Source organism: Erithacus rubecula (assembly GCF_903797595.1).
Source record: "Erithacus rubecula genome assembly, contig: scaffold_421_arrow_ctg1, whole genome shotgun sequence".
NCBI classification, from domain to species: Eukaryota; Metazoa; Chordata; class Aves; order Passeriformes; family Muscicapidae; genus Erithacus; species Erithacus rubecula.
In genome coordinates this window covers 42,589-63,325 of record NW_027635917.1, presented here as the reverse complement: position 1 = coordinate 63,325, position 20,737 = coordinate 42,589, and the positions used below count along the sequence as shown (strand labels likewise).

Sequence of the window (20,737 nt, the reverse complement as noted above, 5' to 3'; positions counted from 1 at the left end):
TCTGTTTTGCAATCTTTTTCCAAAGCAAACACAAAGGAAACCCTTGGGCCAAATTAAAACCACGCTTCTGCTGCAATTCAGGATGATCTTTTGGATAAAAAATGCATATTCAGGCATACAGCCTCATCTCAATTTCCTTCTTTTCCCAAGAGTAGCAGTAACTGCAACTCATGGTTCGGTTTATTGGCTTCTTCTCCTTGTCTTCTGATTTATAAAGGGTTCCCTATTAATCACAATATTTAATCAGGGTTTTCTTAGTCTCCTTGCCCCCGGTGCCCTTCTTATCTTGTTCCATTGTTTCAATATGCACCCAGGGGGCTCGGATCTATTGGCTTGCTGGCTGACACGCACATCCTCTATTTATCTCCTCTTACACTCTGATGATTATTGATGATACTTACTTTTTGATGATACTTACTTTCCACACTGGATGTTATACATTCTTGATTTCTCTCTCCTGCTTGTTCCTGTTACTTTTACACCACAATCGGTACACACAGCCATCTTTGGGCTGCCCTGCACCAATATTCTCTCCTGCAACTGCAGCAATGTATATAAACAAAAGAACTACAATCTCTATATCCCCTACACAACAACCAAGGTATGGGAGGCTTACAAGGAAGATAGGGCATCAGTCACTGTGCTTTCCCTGCCACTCCTGTCATGGGAAAGTGGAAATGCAGGTACAGCTACTGCACTTGCCTTGTGTCAGATGACAAGTCTCATTGGTGGCAGTCACTCTGTTCTTTCTCACCACAGGCTTCATCCTTCACCAGCCAAGCCCCTCATGGCAACAATGGGAATGCGGTTCCACAGGTTCTCGCTCTTTCATACAACACAAGGGGGTACTTAGGGGCTTTCCCAAAACCTAGAAAATTGTCTGAGCACTTAAGGTTGTCCTAGAACCCAAAAGATACCATCCTATTGCTGGACAAAATTCCCAGCTAGGCTGCCTGTGACTTATGTCATGTCCTCCAGAACTTGCTCCTAAGTTCTCTAGATGTTTAATCAATTTCAATTTCCCATCTGCAAGATCATAGAATGCCCTTTCTGTCTGAGGCTGTGTCTCAACTTCTTGCATTCCTTGTGATGAACCTTGGAACACACACTCAATTTTCTGACTCTTTCTACTCCAACTTACAGCATTCCATATCCAAAGGAAAAAGTGGGGCAGGGTTGAGCACATTCCCATCCTTTAACATAGGCAAGGGAAGGCCTTGGATCAGATCCTCCTGAGTGCCATCCCACGGCACCTGCAGGGAACCAGGAGTTCTGCTGCAGGCTGGGAAAGCTCGCAGAGAGATGGGGACACCTGGGGGTCCTGGCAGGCTGTTGAGGGCTTCTGTGCAACTGTTTAGGGGGGTTGGTGTTGGTGGGAGTCTTGGGGAAGGAGTTGTCTGGAAGGTGAGAGGTCTAGGCTGGAATTGGAGTCAGCTTGAAGGCAGCATCTGTGGTTTCAGCAGGGAGCTGTGCCCCTGGGGCCGTGACAGGCTCTGTGTTCCCAGGGATGGCCGGGCAGAGCCTGAGGGGGCAGCAGGAAGAGCTCCAGCTCATCAGTGAGGGTGAGTGAGGGCAGCGGGCTGGCAGTGGGGGCTGCAGGAGGAGCTGCAGGCCCTGCCCCGGCTGCGGAGGGCTCTGCTCCCTGTGCGGACGGGGGGCGGCGTGGGCAGAGCACACAGAGATTCCAGGGCCGCGTGGGGGATTCGTGGCCAGCAGCTTTGGGCTGATCCCATTAGTCCCTTCTCCCTCTTGACCATGGCTAGAGCGTGCTGGGATGACTCTGACACGGGGTTCTCCTCAGGTCCCCATAGTTCCAGGGTGTGTCTGTGGCTCTGTTCCACCCTCTTCCAGCCCCTCAAGCCCAGAGGCAAGACACCAGCCCATCATGCTCTCACCTGGAAAATTAACCCCAGTATCCCCACAGAGGTAAAGAACTGGAGTCATCTTCAGGATCCAGTGAACCAGTGTCCCAAGAAGACACCAGATGACACTGAAGACACCAGGAGACACCACCTCTCTGTGCTGCTGGAGCTCCAGGCAGAGCTGATGATTGGCACAGTTCTTGTGGCTTCAGCCATCTCCCTGCCTGTAGACAGCTCTCTACCTCCAGCATTCAGACTATGCACGTCCCTTTTTTCCCCCTCCAGCTCATCCCTTTGCTTTGCCTTCCATCAAGAAACAGTTTGGCTTATTCACTTTGCCTGCATCTCTGTGGAGTTCAAGCGATGCAAATCCAGAGCCCTGGGACTCACAGACCCCTCCTGCCGTTCTCTTCCATGCCCTGTTTTGAGCAGAGACGCAGAGGAACGAGGGCAGATCAGGCTGAAAAGGTCTCTGTGCTGAAACTCCAGTTCCACAACACTCTGGAGTTGAAGGTCTTGCTGAGCACCCCAAAGCCTCTGGCTTTTAGAAGAGCCAACCTGAGTGTGCTCTGAATGCAGCTGGGAGGGATTCCATGGCAAGCATCCACAGAGGGCAAAGGAGCTCGGAATGCTGGAAGGTTTTAACAATAGCTTTCTGAAAGCACAGCAATGCTCCATCCCTGTACAGGGTCAGGAAGAGGGCAGAAGCAGAGAGCCTCAGGGCTTAACAGAGAGCTTTGGGTGTTCCAGAGAGCAAATGAAGCAGCAGCACAGTGCCCGAGACTCAGACGCGTGACCGTGCCAGGGTCCGGAGCGCTGCCAGGCAGTGCCGGATCCTGGGTGCGGTTCTGGTCCCACAGGTGAGGAATGGCAGCCCCTGCCTCAGACCCAGGCAGAAAGCCAAGCAAGTGGGACCAGAGGGAGAGCAGGCTTCCAGTCTCTCCTGGGCACGGCTGCAAAACAGCCCCTGCTTCTTCTTCCTTTGCCTGTGCTTGGGGTGTGCTGGTGGCAGAGCCAGCCAGAAAGAACAAAACATGAGGCTAGCAAAAAATGTAGATGAGAAGTTTTTTGTTTATGAGCATTTATTCAGCTGATACTTCATACCTGTACATACATACATTGTTTTTCAATATCAGTGTATTTAACCAGGGGTTTACAAAGTGATGTGAACTAGCTATCAGGTCATTGCTTTCAAAGATTTGCTCTCTTCCTTTCATCTTTCTGTTCCTGAGAACCATGGGGAGTTGTAAATGAAAAAGAAGTTCCATGGTATCAATGAGTCCAGTGGATTACTGACCTCAAAATCAAAATCAAAAGTATACATATGCCTTGTTTACTAGCAAAAAAGAGAATACAAGAGAAATCTCAATTTGGATTCCTGGACATGAATCAGATGTAAAGGAAATCTTGCACAGAATGAAATAAAATTAGGATTAAATTTTAAAGCAGCCCTGCAATTCTCACCCTTAATTGTTTTAACAAAGTGTCTTTATACTATAGGTACTTTAGAAAATCATTTGAAATAAAGTTCTATGGAACCATGCTGTCGTAAAACAACTACCCTTTAAGTTTACCCTTTCTTCACAGAGAAGAATGCATATTCTATAAATCTGCTAAAGGACAGAATGCATGGTTTAAGATGCTGAGATCTGATTTTTGAGACACAGAGGGTACTTAATGCAGAGATAGTCTAAGAATTTAAAAACCAGTATTAGCAGTGGGGCAGCAAGTTCTGAAGTCTTAGGATTGGTATCATTTATAATCAGGCCTGCTCTCCGCAGTGGGTTTGAGCTCCAGAAGCCAAGCAGAGCCTGCAGGACAGGGAGCTGAGCTGTAACTGCAGTTGCAGGAGGGGTCCCGTTGGCGGTGCAGGAGCAGCTCCCTTGTCCATCAGCAATGTGCCCGCTCCTCCCGCCTGCTGCCAGTCCTTCCCTTGCAGTGCCAGCAGGAGCTGCTCCCTGCCCCTGGCCAGCTCCTTTGCCTCAGTCCCTTCCAGTGCTGGCACTACAAGCTCCCTCTTGCCTTGAGCCAAATGCCTGCCTGCACCTTGGGCTGGCTTTGCCAGGTCTCTTTTCCCAATTGTTTGACTCCCAGACTTAGCCCCAGCCCATTGCTTATTTCCATCACCAGGTAGTTTCACACGATGAACCGTTTCAGTTTTTCCTCAGCGGTGGATCATTGAGATTGTGGTGCTTTCTTGCACCCAAAGTCCTGTTAAGACCAAGAACAAGCTGTTTCTGCACCTTAGTTTCTTACTATTCCATCACCATTTTATTCCACACTGAATGCCTAAAGAAAATCTATCCTTTTCCTTACAAAGCTGAGGCTGCAGCTTAGTGCAAATATGTGTGTGTCCTGGTTTGAAAAGACCGCTGTGCTAGGGAAAAGCAGAGCCTTCCTTCAAACTGGAGCTAATAAACCCCTCGCTCTAAATTAGTATAATTTTGAAATTAAGGGGCTCTGAGGGAAAGATATGGGGATAGGAATAAGAGTTCTTTACTAGTCCATCTAACAAGACACACAAAACAAAAACAGCAACAAGTATGAAATCAAGAACAAACAGAGCAGTAAGCCAGTTCCAGCCCTTCTTGGCCGCAGGCTCCCTTCCCTGTGCTGCAGTTACCGGTGCTGGGCAGGGGCAGATCCCGCGCAGCTGCAGGAGTGCTGGGGGTGAGAGCGGGGCTGTCCCAGATGGGAAAGGGATGGAGCAGAGACTTTTGCTCACTGTGTCGCTCGTGGTGCTCAGCAGGGTGCTTGGAGACAGCAGGCTGAAGCGAGAAGGCAGCAGTGCGGGGTCCAAGAACAGCAAAGGTGGCTCCCGGCGTTGGGATGGCGGGGTCAGGCAGCAGCAGCGCAGCAGCAGCAGCAGCATCCTGTGACTGCAAGAGCGAGACAGGGAGCAAATGCCTTCCCCCTTCTTTACCTGCTTCTGACCGTGCGGTGTTTCCCCATTTCCCCCCATGCCTTCGAAAGAAACTGAAAAAAACAAGAAATGGAGTCACACCCTCCCCAGTCACTAGCCATCAGTGCTGCTCAGCATGTCAAGGGGAAAAAATTCCACAGAGAGGTTAGGAAAAGAAACCAACCCCCAACAGTGTGAAAAGAGAATAAATGTCATCATCCCCTTATATTTTTTTCCCTCCCCTCCCCAGGCAGGGTGCTGCCTGAGGGGCTTCTAGACATGGACCACAACTCACAGACAAATAACCTCAGTCAGCTTCTATTAGCCACAGATTGACAGACCTGTGAGGAATTGGCTGCCACAGCCTGTCACAAATTCACCAAAGATTAAGGATCAGTGAAGAAATAGGGACAAACATTGAAGTGGTCACTCATCATGGAAATGAGAAGTGCCCCATAGCCAAAGTCAGTTTCAAATGGAAATTGATCACAGATTGTTACAACTGCCCTGCTTATATATGATGACCAAATTAATTACCAAGATTCCTACAGAATGGCTCAACTCTGCTGACTCTATAAAGATAGAAATATCCATTTCAGTTCCCACAATCAAGCATGTTCCAGGTCACCAAGTACTGCCCACATCTATTTCTATATATGTGAATATATGGATTTTTGTATATAAAGAACCAAACATCAATGGAATGATCAGAAAATCCACAGAGCAGGAGTTCTACGCTCCCTGGAGTCCCAGAGTTTTCTCAGCTGGCTTTGCCTGGCAGTTCTCAGGGAACGTGTGGCTCTGCTGCCATCCCAAATCTGCGCTTTCCTTGCCCAGCCTGAGTGCACGTGGGGCACGGGCTGGGCATGGCTGGAGATTTCCATGGCCAAAATGCCCCAGCATCATCACCTTTACACCTGCTCATTGCTTTGGAGAGCACAAAGCACTCAACACCCAGCTCAGCTGGCAAATGTCATTTCTTGCAGATTGCTACAGCCCCACTGCTGGTGGACAAACACACGAGAATCGATTTCAATTGAAAAATGTCATTTATTACCAATTGCTGCACCCGAGTTGACAATACAGAACTAGACAAATCTCGGTTAACGTTAAAAAAAGGAATTTATTACATGAGTACAACAGTGCTATGCAAAAACATACAAATATCAACTTCGGTTAAGAAAAACTTAATTTATTGCCAAACTCTACAACTCACTATTACATAAAGATCAATTAGGTATTTAAGAACTTAATTTATTGCACACAAGCCTACAGCCCATATAAACACACAAAAATATGCATTCCCTCTCTAAATAGCCCTACACTAAGAATCCAACAGATATGTTATACAACTATACTACTTCATACATGTTTAAATAGAATTTAATACATATAAATAAATACATATATAACTATAACAATCTACAGGTTGTTTATTTTGTGTGATCAATATTTATTGTTTACATATCACATATTACATACTATATGTAAGTAGATATATAAACCAAACCAATCAACATATAAATACCACTCTAGGAATCTAAATATCATTGCAACTGCATCAATGCAAATATACAGCTAGACATCTCTACACATCTGTAAATGCAGTTGTACACAGAACTAGATCCATACACATGTAAAAATATAAAAATAGAACACATATACCTATAGAAATACCAATATACCAATTTAAAAGAGTCATATACCTATAACTGCATCAGTGTAAATAGATACCTACACAACCGAAAACCCAGGAAATGGAACTAAATTCAGATATAACATACAAGCATACTTAAGATACATATATACACATACATACATGCATGCGATTACACATATATCTGTATATATACAAATATATACATATCACATCCATAAATAAAAAAGACATATGGAAAATTCCTATACAAAAGCAACCTACACATGTAAATATCCATCTAATTATCCCTTTCTATGTGCCAGTCCATATATCTTTAAAGAGAACTCTAAGCAGAAAATGGGATTCCAGCAGCGCCATCTTCAAAGCCTCTCCCTCTGGCTCTTGGTCCTGTGCAGAGCAGTTCTCCTGGACAGGGAGAGCAGACGGGACATCTGGGAAGCAAAGGGAAGACTGAGTCAGGAGCAGGGCCTTTCCCTTGGCAGCAGCTGCACTTCCATCAGGGAAGAGAAAATCTCAGCGCCTCCCCAGGAGGGCTGGAAAGGAACAGCAGGCCGAGGGGCCAGGGTGTGGCGAGCGCAGCGCGGCGGGACTGTCCCGCAGCCCCGGCACAGCCGGCACAGCTCCCGGGCCCTGCCGGCACAGCTGCCTTGCCCCAGGACAGCCCCTGTGCCGGCCGGGGCAGCTGCGCCGAGCAGCCCCAGCACGGGCAGGGCCGCTCCTGCCCCTGTGCCGGGCACTGCCCACGGCCACAGCCCACGGCACCCTCACCCCACCCTGCCCCACCGGCCCTGGGGCCTCACCAGCCTCTGTGCCAGCAGCAGCTCCTGCTCCTGCTCCTGCTCCTGGTCTTCAGCTTCTCCCTGCCGGCTCCTGTCCTCCTGGCAGGTCTGTCCTCCTGCTGTCTTCAGGGTCTTCAGTGCAGCTGAGGCAAAATCAGAGGCTCAGGAATTGGTTCCATGCCTGGCAGAGCTGCAGTCCTGGACCCCTCTGTGCTCCCTGCTGGCCCCTCCATCCCCTCAGCCCCGCCATGCTCTCGGCAAACCCCGAGTCCCCTTCAGTTTCTTCAGACCCCGCAGTCCTCTCACCCCCTCAGACCCTTCTCACCCATCCCGTCCCCTTAGAGCCACCACCCCCCTCAGCCTGTGCCTCTTCCCTGTCCCCTCAGTGCCACCATTGCCCTCAGCTGCCCCACACCCTCAGCCCCAGCAGCACCTCAAGGTCACCGTCCCTTCAGTGCCAGCGCCCCCTCAGCCCCTCAGCCCCTCAGTCTCACCGTCCCTCAGCAGCTCCTCAGGGGACTCTGCCTGGGGCCAGCGGCAGCTGCCACCGCTCCAGGGACACCCGGGGCTGGAACTGCTGCTCCGCCCGGCCCGGCCCCAGCTCGGACCAGCACAGCAACAGGGGACAGAGGACACAGGGGAAAAACAAGAGATTAAGAAGGATCCGTGGAGGGAAAGAGGCAAAGAAAAGGCCTGTATATATACATATATCAATCTTTACTAAAGATTGATACTAAACTAAACTCCTATATATAAATACATCTATGCCTATTTATAAACTTAACTATATATATGTAAATGTAACTGCACATGTATATAAATGCATCTAGGCACATCTATAATTTCACATGTAAAAATGTAATTAATACATCTACAACTATATATAAATTAAACTATACAGATCTATTAACACATCTGTATAAATAGATAGACATAACAATATAGACATACAAATACACCTATATAAATCTAGAAATACAACCATATAGATAAGTAGAACTATACAGATCTGTAATATATGGCTATTGGCAGAGGGATTTCACCTGATGGGTCACAGGCCCTCCCTCTGTCTCCTCCTGCCACACAGGGCAGCCCTCCTGGGGAGATCCATCAGATGGGATCTGGGAAGCAAAGGGAACACTGAGTCACTCTTGGCCCTCGTGCACATTTCCCTTGGGCACCAACTGTCCTTCTGTCAGGAAATGTTCAAGATGGTCTGAAAGGCAGACTCTCACTTGGAATTTGAAGCCTGCTCTTTAGAGAACAGGGACCTTTCTAAATGTTCAAAACAGTGTAAAGCATTGAAGTGTCTTGATAAAGTCTCAGTGCTCGCAATGGCACCCATGAGAGCTTGAAACACAGACTGTCCCAGCTCCCTCAGAGAAGCCCAGCCTTGTTCTTTCTCTGTGCTGACAGACAGATCTTAGGTCTCACTAATCTGGGGTCATTCAGTGATTTGGAATTCTACTATGACTTTCTGCTTTTTTTCCTCTCCAATCCTTCATCAGTTGCTCAGTCTGGCCTCCCCTGTAACCCTGCAGAAAACTTATGCAAGGAAATCAGCAGAAAAATTGAGACACCAGGCTTGGTGACACAGCTCCACAAGGTCAACTTTATTCCCTGTTCTCTTGCCATAGCACAGGACTCAGTGTCAGAGCCTCTAGAGATGCATGGAGGGCAGGGCTCGGAGGGTTTTGTCAGTGCAGGATCTGAACTAAAGGCACCAGGAAGCACCAAGTCTGCAGACAAAATCTCAACTCTTCTGATCTCCCTTCCTGCCACAGGCAGGCTCAGAGCAGCTGTCTCACACCTCTCTAAACCAATGGGGGCTCTCTCCTTACCAGGCTCCTCACGCTCTGGGGAACTGTTCCCACAGCTCTCGGTGCCACATGAAGCTTCTGCTGCTGCTGCTGCTGCCCTGTTCAGATCCCCCTCTCCTGAAGACTCAGGGGCAACATTAACATTCCCCTTGAAAGAAAAACAGAAAGAAAGAAATCCAAAGATCACTCACTACTTTCTTGGAATAGTATCAGGGATACAGGAACTCTCCTTCTCCACTCCCAGAGGACATGAAGCACGGGGGGGAAACACTGCCCACACAGTTCACATGACAAGCATTTTAAACTCAGGATTTGGGTGGCCAAGATGAAACTGAATGTTGTACAAAATGTCCCTTGAGGCAAAATGCAGAAAACCAGAAGACACCAAGTGAGAGGACGTGCCCTCACATTCTCACCCTTGTTCATCCCACGAGCTGCAAGAAATCAGCCAGCAGAAAGCCAGGGGCCCTCCTTGTTGACAACACGGCTGTCAGCAAGGGCAGAGCTCGCTCCCAGCACTGCCCAGGGCCCTCTGCTGCAAACCCACATGAAAAGCACACATCTCATTTCTGCCTGGCAATCTCACCACCCCCACCCAGGCAGCTCACACAATCCATCACCAGGTGGTGCCTTTTTGGACTCTCTGCTGCTGCCCTATAGTATGACCCAGGCAAATATTTAGGCACCTAGGATATTTCCAGGATCACATTTTCCAGTGCCAAAAAATCTGTAAATTTGAAGGGTAAAACAAACAATCCAACCCATCTCTTCTGCAATAGCCCATCTATCAGAATCCTAAAGATTCTAAAGATGATTCGAGCCTGCAATGTTTCTTTTATGAATAAATGCTCTTGAAAACTACTATGTGTGAGTTTACAGAAGACAAAAGAAATTCCACTTGAGAATAAAATATCAGTAAATCCAAAAATCCCACTCCCCCCCTTGAGCCTGCCCTTTCTCAATCATGAATGTACTGCAGCCAGTGGGGTCAGCACACCAATAGAAAGAGAGGCATTCTTTGGCCAACATGTATAATTACTGCTGAAAGGTCTTTGCAACACTTCAGGCAAGTCTGGCAAGAGTTAGAGAAACAGGATTCCTCATCCAAAGATTGAATCTGTCAAACAAAAGGACAGAAAGCTGCAGCTCCAGCCCATCCCCAAATACGGCTCTGGGAGCGCCCACACGCAGGGCACGGCTCACACAGCAGCAGCAGCAGCTGCAGCCCAGCCCTCGCTTTGCCTTGGCCTTGCAGCACAAAAGAGGCAGAGCCCACATCTGCTCCTGGAACTGAGGCACCTCTCACATGGCCCTCCCTGCACGGGACACTTGGCCTTCAGTGGCATTCTCCAAACACTCTTCTTTCCCATCAAACAAAGCCTGTTACAACCTACAAAGCATCACCATAAATGCTCCTGCATGAGGCATTCTTCCCAGGAAAAGGTGGAACCAAATGCAGCCAACACAGGCTCACTTCTTTCAATGTCACTAAGGAGGGGAGACTGTTTCATCCCTATCCTTTTAGAGTTCTTACTTTACCAAGAACAATTAGATAAGTCTGTAACAATGAAAGAAATTAACTTGAAGAAACCTTTGCTTCTCAGCCACATAACACAGCTCAAAACTCTCAGTCCAGCCTCTTTTATTCCCATCCAATGGGGTTACCTGAGCAGAGGGAGAATTTTGAGGCAGGGATCTCCTGATCTCCCGAATCACTTTTTCTATTTCAAGGGCTAGCTGTGATTCCTCTTCCACAGCAGCAGCATTCCATGCCGAGCTGGAGGCCGTCAATGCTGCACAACCAGCACTACCAGGTGGAACACTGGAAGCTGAAGTGCCCGGTGTGGTTGCAGGAATCCAAACACATTGGTCAGGCTCCACAAGGTTGCTTTGAGACACAGAGCTCTATTGCTGCCTTGGATCAACTATCCCAGGAAGCATACAGGAAATCCAGGAACAGAATCTTTTGGCATTCTAGGTCCCTCTTCCTAGTAGACTTGAGAATTTCTGTCTCACAGTGACATAGCATTGTGGAAAAATACTTCAAGCGGTCACTTTTCATGACATTTTGGAAAAGCAAAGCTAGAACTCTTTTCCCACCTGGCGAATTGGAGCCTGGGAGCCGCTGCTCCCTGTGGAGCTGCTGCAAGCTGCAGGTCTGGATGCTGCGCACCTCCCGGTCGGCCGGAGGCAGCTGCTCCCCGCAGAGCTGCTGCAAGCGGCTGGGGGCCCCTTCCCGCCCGTGCGGCAGCGGCCGCGCCCTGGGCAGCTGCTGGGAGCCGCGGGCCGGGCGCCTGCGCCCCTCCCGCCCCGCCGCCGGCCGCTGCCTGCTGGCCGCGCTCCGGCGCTGCAGGCGCAGCAGCAGCTCGGGGCGGTCGCGGCGAAAGCAGGGGTTGGTGTAGTGCAGCCAGGCCCCGGCATCGCCCGGCACGGCTGAGCCGAGCCAGCCCGGCACCTTGCGGGAGCTGTAGCGGTACAGCTGGCGCAGGAAGCTGCGGAACTGCGTGGCCCTGAAGGTGCGCGGGGCCGGAGCCTGGGAGCGGTCGATGAGCAGCCCCTGGGCCCGGCTGTCCCAGCGCACGGAGCGGACGCGGGCTCTGTTCGCCAGGCGCCACAGCTTGGCGGGGACGAGCGCGGCAGAGCCGGGGCTGGCCGGGCAGCGCGGGGCCAGCTGCAAACCCTTCCTTGCTTCCTCTGCCTGCAGCCATCCTTCTGCCTCGGCTTTGCGGCGTGACCCCAAAGCATCAAGGCAAGCGCAGGAACTTTCCGAAAGGGCTCCAAGCTGAGTAATCCCGTAGGAAACTCTTCTTCTCTGTCCAGTGAAAGCAAAATCACTCCGTGTTCGGCATAGCTGAAGGGAGGAAAAAGATGTTTGATTGGGTAGCTTCACTGTTTTGGTTAGGGATACAAACAGAGTTCCCCACTTGCAAGAAGACAAGGTCAAATGGGAGAAGGCGAAATGTAAAGAGAGAGAATTCAAAACGTTATTTTTGTTAGTTTTCCTGCCGACTGTCTGATTCAATGAGCAATGTACCCTTTTCCTATGCAAACAGCAATGTAGCCATGCATGTTCATATCCATGCCCTGGTTTCCTTTTTCAGCTTCCTTGGGGAGGAGGAACTCTGGCTGGTTATGGAGTACATGGATGGAGGCGATCTGAGCGATGCCAGCAGCAAGATCTTCCTGTCTGAAGATGTGATGGCAGCTGTCAGTTGGAAGGTCAGGGATCCCACAGGTGCTTCCAAGGGCCTGGGCAGGATTGTCTGGGAGACTGGGGCTCAGACCTGGAGAGATTTCTGTATCAAGCTTTGTTTCTGTGTTGCGGGTATGCTATGGGAAATAAAAGCATTTCATGTGAGTTATCTGCCAGTGCCCCAAAACTCATTCTACTCTATTCCTGCACTCTTATTTCCTGCTGTTGTCTTCTTACCCTGTCTTTTGTATTTTGTTTGTATTTCTCCACCCTGGCTTTTTAAATGCTTCCCTTGAGCCTCTCTGCACTGCATTCTTTGCCTGTAAAAGCAAAGGTGCTGGTAGCAGGATTTGAAAGAAACAGCAGAATAAAAAGAGAGGCTCTTTTCTCTGGTCCTCAGCTGAAGAAGATTATAGTTCACCCAAAATGCTGTTTGTTTCTGAGCACATCCACTGCACCAGCAGTCATTCTGCCTGGTTTGGGGACAGTCTACAACAGCAGTTGCTGTTACTCTTTCAGAAGCTGACTTGCCTTTCCCTAGAAAGATCCTGCTCTGCTGGTGTTGGAGCAGCCAGCTCTTCCTGTCAGTGGCTCTGTGTTCTGCCATTACTCCTCATTCCCTTGGAAAAGGAATCATTTAGAGTTGTTTCCTTTCCTGTGAGATGAACTCACATCACTATTTTTTGCCCTCCTGTTTCCTGTTTTCCTTCCCAGTGCCTGCAAGGACTGGATTTTCTTCACGTAAACCACGTGATCCATCAGAATGTGAAGAGCTGCAACATCCTTCTCAGAACCGATGGCTCTGTCAAGCTGGGTCAGTACATTCTTGGTCAGGGCAGTGTTCCAGGCATGTGGGGTGTGGGGTTGCTTTGAGTGAGGGCCAGCTCCCCAGAAATGGTGCTGGTGGGAGTGTAGGGCCACCTGCTTTGAGCTGGAGGTGCAGTTGGTACGTGCACAGAGGTATGATGAGGAGCCACAAGCAGTCAAGAGTGGTGTTGGTCTGTGTGTGTCCCTTCCAGAGAGAGGCAGATCCAATCTCAACCTTCAGGGAAGTAAAGGCCCTGCTGTGAGCAGCGTTTAAAAACCTGGGTTTTTTGGAAGTGGTCAATTCCCTCCTTCCTTGGCTAAAGCCCCAAGGAAATTGAGCATGAACAGTTCTCCAGGAGATTCATCAACAGCACATTCATTGACATAGAGTGGGGAATTCTTTTGCTTAAATCCCAGTTTGAGCTGGCTTTCATGGTGTGTTGTTTTCTCCACATCTGATTTGGCCTCTTTGCTCAGCTCACCCCTGAGCAGAGCACGGAGCTCAGTGGCTGGCACTTGTGGATATATGGCACCTGAGGTCATGGCAGGTCAGCCATATGGCCCCAAAGTGGACATATGGTCTCTGGGAATTGTGGGCATTGAAATGGTGGAACGAGAAGTTCCTTGCCAGAGCCAAACTTCTGTCTGGGTAAGGTGCAAATACTTAGTGATCTGTCTTTCTCACCTGTTCCATGTTCTGTGTGCCACTGGACAAAATCCCATTGCCATCTGCTGGCACCACTTCAAAAAAATCTCTCTTTCTAAAAATGTCCCTGCAGCACCTCAGCATCTGCTGTAGTTTTGCTTGCATCAGATTTCCTTTTGCCACATAAAGAAGCTGAAACTTTCAGACTGCCTGGAAACACAGCTGCACGTATTTCCTCTTTGTGTGCCCAAACAGGCATTTTCCTTTCAATACATTTGTGCGTGCATCTTAATGTGTTTGTGTGGAATATGAGATTCCAAATGTTTGTTTTCTTACCTGAGGAATACCTGGTGGATTTCCTTTATTTCTTCCAATTCCCATTGTTTACTGGAACAGGACAAAAAGCTTGATGAGTTTTGGTTTATGACAGCTATGATTAAGAGACCAACAACCACTGCAGAGATGCCTTTCATGTACTAATTAGTGGAAACAGAATTAGTTAATATAGAAAAGTCCCTCTTCAAAGAAGGCTGTCAAGCTGGTGCAAACCCTCAAAGAAGAAATGTTTTTGCTAATGTAGTTCCCACTGACTGGGTCAGTCAATGAATCAGCTGCCAAGGCAAGATCCCTTGGATCTTGAAAAAACTGTGTCTGCTTTGGGGTTTGGGTGTTTTGTTGGTACAGGAAAGTCATCTCTGCCTCTCTGCCAGGGCAGAAAACTGCCAGTGCAGAGTGGAGGTCAAACAATGGCATCTGGGAGAGCAGTTACAGATGTGAAAGAAGCAGGTGGAGCCTCGTGTTTCCTTTTTCTCCAGGCTCAGCACATGACAGCCACAGGAGGGACCCCACAGCTGCAGCAGCCCAAGCTCTTCTCGCCTTTGCTGCGGGACTTCCTGAGCTGCTGCCTGCAGACAGACGAGGCACGGCGCTGGTCTGCCAAGCAGCTCCTGCAGGTAAAATGCAAAGGGGCTGCAGTGAAACAGTGTCTGAGGGATGGGCTCCTCCTGCACTGAAGTCCAAGGCATCAGATGACCCTTCCTCCTCCCCACCTCCAATCTTGTTGCTGTTCAAGTGAAAACGGTGAGGAATCCTAGACTGGGCTGGGTGGGCTGGCAGGGAGCTGTAAAGTCATCTGGTCCAACCAGCCTGCAATGAGCAGGGACATCTTTAAAGTAGAGATCAGGTTGCTCAGAGCCCCTTCCCACTGGAGCTGGAATGTTTCCATGGATGGGGCATTTGCCATGTGGTTGTAAAACCTGTACCATTGTTGAAGCATGGGTCATAGACGCACTCAAACTCAATCCACTTTTCACTTAAAAATATTACTCCTGTCTTTGAAACACCACTTTGGAAAGTCGTGGTCCATTACTCTTTTTTTTTTTTTTTTTCCCCTTTTTGCAGCATCAGTTTCTAACATCAGCCAAGCCTGCATCCAGCCTGGTGCCACTGATCCTGTCTCTGAAGACGTGGAAGAAGAACTCGAGGTGGCAATCCATCCAGAAACATTTTCTCCAATACCAGCCTAGGCTAGGATTGTAGAGTTGGATTGCAGATAAATAAATAAAGTTTATGAAACCTCAACTCATTTGGAAGATTCCCCTCCTTCTGCCATTTTCTCCTCTAAGCTTCCTCTCCTATTTTCACTCACATTTCTCACCATTTTCCCCTCAGTTTTATCATCCTTTTCCACTCAGGTTTCCTACCATTTCTTCCCTCACATTTCTGTCCTACTTCCACTCACATTGCTCACACTTGCCACCTCATGTTTTCTGATATTTTCCCCCCTCACATTTCTTCACTCACTGGTTCCTGTCAGTGACTGTTTCTCTTCAATACTTGATGGGCTTGTCTTCTTTTATTCCTGCAATCCCCTACTCAAAATAACTTGAAGAATCCCATTAAGAACAACGTGAACCACAAAGGACTTCCAGGTGCAGTTTTGGTCAGTGTTTCCATTTTAGAGTCTTCATAGTGTTCTAAATTAATAGGTACCCTGAGGGATACACATTCCAGGTGAGCAGCCACTGCACAGTCCACTTCAAGTAGATCCCATCTCTGTCTTCATCAACACACAGTCACCATGGCTCCAGCATGTGCGAAACAGGCTGTGGTGGCAAATGCCATTGGCCCTCTTTTGAAGGGGGAAAAATAGAAATTAAAGAAAAAGAAAAACATTTAAACAATGCAGTTTCTCCCTATTTCCATCTATTTGAATTGCCTTGACATCAAAATACTGCCAGCGGACATTATGAACTGGCTGGTGGATGTTGGTGTGCACACACCAAGGTGCCACACTGTCTGACCCCAGCTGTCTGTTCATGTCCATTTAAGCAGAGGGCTGAAAAGGGGATTCTGCCTGCCCCGAGGTGCTCCAGGGCCAGGGCTGGGCCAGCAGAGGCTGAGAGCTCACTGGGAGGGACAGGCTCAGCCCCGGGCCACCATCTTGTGTGTGGTGCCTCAGCCCCGGCCACCATCTTGTGCCTCCACCAAGTCCAGCTCCAAAGGGACCGGGTTGCTGTTTTGCCAGCAGGCAGGGTCAGCACCAAAGAAAACAACACCAGTTTATGGAATAAGTGTCATTTACTGCAGTGCAAAACCCCAAAGAAATACAAAAGGATAACTAAGGAATGCACTGCATTATTGCACAAAAGAATTGCCCGAGGCGATTAAGAAACGGGCATCACCAGTTACCTTAATACTTGACCATAGTCCTGACACACACGTCACCTGGGGAGCCTCAGTCAGGATTCACACCAGCTTGTAGGGAGTTCTATTTGGAAGGGGAGTTAGCTCTATCTATACTATTTCCAAGGATTATTACATGAAAGGAATCTCTGCACTGCTTGCTGGTCCCTTTAGCATTGCTTCCACTCAGCAAAAATCAAGTTTTATATTCTCTTCTTGAAAAAAAATACAGATGCAGAATCCATTTAAAATAGACAGAAATAACAATGGCAAGAGGCCCAGGAGTCTCCATGAAAACACCCCTCACAACAGAACAGCTCAGTGCTATTACTGAAATAGATGGTGACCAGAGACTTTGTTACTTTCCTCTTCAAGCCAGAGCAAAATTTCCTTCACTTCTCCCACACAGTCAGAGGTTACAAAGAAGGTTTTATCCTGTGCCTCTGCAGCTGAGCTCAGCCACTGGACATTCTGAGGAGCTGAAATGCTCACTGTCATTAGAATTGTGCAAGCCAGGGATGGCCCAGCTCCTGCATAAAGGAACACAGCACTGGCATCAACCACAGCCCTTGGATCCCAGCCACAGGCACCTGACTGCAGCTCATCAACTTGTTAAAGTGCCAAGAAACAGCCAGGGGCTTGGTGTGCAATTCTAGTTGCAGTCGGAGAAAACACATTCCTAAACTTCCTGGCATCATGCATTTTGAATCGTGCACATGCAATCCCTAATTCCATGGAATAACGGCAGTCTGGTCATTGGTAGTTTGGACATCTTTCCGTTCCCCTCCAATTCCCATGGAATTGCAGCATCTGGGGCATTAGAAATTTAGAATTGTCCTGATGTCCTCACCAATTGTCATTAACAAAATGCACTATGGGTGTCAGGAGTTATGAATCCCCTTTAGCCTTGTTAATTCAATCATATTCCCATGGAACAACTACATTCCAGGTGTCCAGAACTGAGAATCATCAAATTCCACTCCCATATTCCCATACTCCCATACTCCCATACTCCCATACTCCCATATTCCCATACTCCCATACTCCCATACTCCCATACTCCCATACTCCCATACTCCAGCTCCTCTCACAATTTTCCTTGGAATAATGGGATTCCAGGTGCCAGGAATTTTGAACCATCCATATGCCCTCTGATATTCCCATGGATTACAGCATAGCAGGCATTGGGAAATTTATAATTTACCAGTTCCCCTCTCAAATTCCCAAGGAATAACAGAATTCTGGGTGTCAGATACTTGGAATCCTTCAGCTCTCAAATCCTCATGTAATAAGAGCATTTCAGGTGTCTGACAATCCTGCAGTTCCTGCTATTGACAATCCCTCCGTCCACATTCCAGGTATCAGGAATTCTTACTCCTCCAGGTCCCATCCCAAAATCCCATGGAATAATGATATTCTGGTGTTGGCAATCTTGAATTCTCCAGTTCCTGCCATATACTTTCATGGAAGCATGACATCCATGTGTAAGGAAATATAGAATACCCCATAAAGCGTCCCAAAATCCTAGAAAATTCCCACGGAATAATAACATTCCAGGTGCCAGGAACTGAGATTTCTCCAATTGCTCTCCGAAATTCCCACCAACACCATGGAATTACAGCATTCTCAGCAATGGGAATTGGAATCATCCAGTTTCCCTCCAGATTTTCCATGGCCTTGTGGCAATGGAAGAACAATTACCATAGAACTGGACTGGCCAAGTTACCATGGGATCCCTTCTCCCTCAGTTACAGTTTACAATCAAACTAATGAATTGACAGGTAGAATGCAAGGACTATGGAAGAACAGACCCACCAAGGGCAACACCCAATAACCCACTGGTGTGAGACAGCACCAGCCTCACAGGTTTGTTAGGGCGTTGCTCCCAAATTTAGGAATTGCACAACTGCAACAGGCCGTTTCAAGCATCTCAGCCAAAATAGAATTGACTGCTAATTCAACAGCGGATGCTTTAAGACAACTACAAACAGAAACACACTAATAGAAGTAGTCTTTCAAACCCAGATGGTGTTAGATACAGTAAGAGCCAAATGGGAGGAGTTTGCATTCTAATTTATAGCAGTTGTTGCACTTCTATAGATAAGCCAGGGCAAAAGCCATCCACTGGCTATTTGAGCAGACAATCCTATAGAGCATGCCCAGGAAGCAGGGGTGGAAAGTTCAAGCCCGAGGAAGACTCAGGAGCCTTCACCCAAAACGACCAGCAGGAGGCTGGCGACCACCTGCTGCAGAAACCATGCATGTGTTACAAGGGCTCACATTGTCATGTCATTAGAAATACGTTGCGTGTGAAAGGTAGGAAAAGATAATTTGCACATTAAGTGAAAAACATATACAAGCTAGTACTGTGCAAAGAATGGACAAGTGATTTTGTTGTGGAGCAATGCTCCTCCCTCCGGGTATCAAATAAACAAATTCCTGCCCCATAGGCCTTCTACTATGGAGTAGTCCTGGTTTCTTGCCTCCTTTTCGGGCATCAGAATGCACTGGATTTCAGCATCATCCTGCCCAGGAAAGAATTGGGTCCATGTCTGCATCCCTAATTCGGACTGTACAAGAACTTCTTCCCATTCTACCTGGAACTGGGCAACAGTGCCCAAGTTCAGCTATTACAGCCCTGCATGGAGAGACTTTAATTCATCTAGGAAGAGTTTCCAAAGGCCTTGTGTGTGATCCTTGCTTGGTACCTTTAGTCATAATTTGTGTCCCGAGAATGTTGGAATGAATTTCTCTTTTGCAATGTGTTTGCTGATCTTTGTTTTTGGAAATGGAGAAGAGATTTTTGGAAGCTTTATTTATTGCAGTGCTTGAAGTTCCCTGTTTGTGGCTTTCCACTGCCATGCTCAGCAGGCACACAGTTCTCTTTGGATATGAGCTAGCAGCACCAGACACGCAGCAACTGGAGCACTGAACATCCAGAGATTGGGCTGATGTTTTGTTAGAACACAAGAAAACATGCCAGTGTCTCTGTACAATCTAGTTGTACTGGGAAACTCAGCTGCTGATTGTGTTCTGGTGCTCCTGCCAATCCCTCCCAAAATTATTTCAGAAATTATTTCAGAAATTATTTCAGGACTAACAGCTTCTGCCTTCTGACAGACACCAAGTGTTGCCAGGATTTGCTCCAGCGCTCCTGCCAACAGCCCCTGTAGCAAGCAGCACAGTCCCCAGTGTGTGTGGGCTTTGGCTCCCTCTGGCACAGAAGCCCCCCGGGGTACAGGTCTCTGGGGCAGGAGCCGGGCACCAGCGCTGCCAGGGCTCGGGGGTGGCAGATCTGCTTGGGCAGGGACTCAGCCACGCCTGCTGCTTTCAGTGTTCACAGGTCCCAGGGGTCAGAGCAGCATTCCTGCCCTTGCCCACACGTTCCTGGTCTGTGTCACAGCCACGGGTTTAGGATGGCCACCAGCCGAGTTGTGTCCCATGGAGGCCAAGCCAGCTTGTGTGCAAGGCCCCGTGCCCTTCCTGCTGCAGCTGCGTCGGCAGCCCTGGGGCTCCTTCTGCTGCCCTGAGCCCACAGAGCAGGGCAGCGTTTGCCCATGGTTTGAGCCATTCCAAACATTGCTGTCGGGCTGCTTAAGCATTTGGGGTGAGGGATTCCTTGCAACCTGGGCCACTTTGGGTGGGCTGGGGGCAGCCCCAGGGCCAGTGGCAGTTCATGCAAGGGCCGTTAGTGACACCGTGCAGCACGGTCACCATGGCATGGAACACGACAGGGTGTCAACGGACCCTTGGTGACATGTGGTGATATAGGAGCTGTTGGAGACACGGCCACACCACAGTGCTCAGAGCACGCGAGAGGACAGGACGGGACAGAGCGGTGCCGTGAGGAGCCCCCACACAGCGCACTCGTTCCTGCCTGACCCGGAGCTTCCCTGAGTGTTACTCCTGCAGCTGACTTTGCAGCCAGACTGCGGGAGTGTTTGCCTCACAACTTTCCTGAGGAATCTCTCTAGCAGGTGCTCGTGAGGCCAGACTCCAGCATGGCAGCATTTCTCAAGATCTTCAGACTGTTCTGCAGAATAAAAAGGAGAGGAGCTAGAGTTCACCCAGCTCAACAGCCTGAAGAGCCAGAGCAGTCTCAGCCAAAGCAGGATGGTGAGTGGCAGAGCTGGGCCACAGGGCTGATGGCTCCTGCCAGCATGGTGATATCCCATCCCATCCCATCCCATCCCATCCCATCCCATCCCCTGAGGACATGCCCAGGGACAGGAGGGAAGAGGGGCCAGGCAGACGCCCTGCAGACCCTCGCTCCATCCCCTGGGGCATCCCGGGGCTGTCCCTGCCTGGGGAGTGCAGGGCTGGGCTCTGTTCTCTGGCCTGTCCCAGCCCCTCAGCTCTGGCTGCGCTCGCTCTTTGCCAGGA

General features: G+C 48.9%; 1 long non-coding RNA gene across 1 annotated transcript; it reads right to left on the bottom strand.

Annotated features, from left to right (window-relative positions):
- Positions 1–8,253: 8,253 nt before the first annotated feature.
- Positions 8,254–10,868, bottom strand: LOC306815213. The gene is made up of 3 exons (XR_013777353.1): positions 10,689–10,868; positions 9,045–9,171; positions 8,254–8,324 (listed from the first exon to the last, which is right to left on the bottom strand). It is a non-coding gene; the product is annotated as an uncharacterized lncRNA (long non-coding RNA).
- Positions 10,869–20,737: the final 9,869 nt, after the last annotated feature.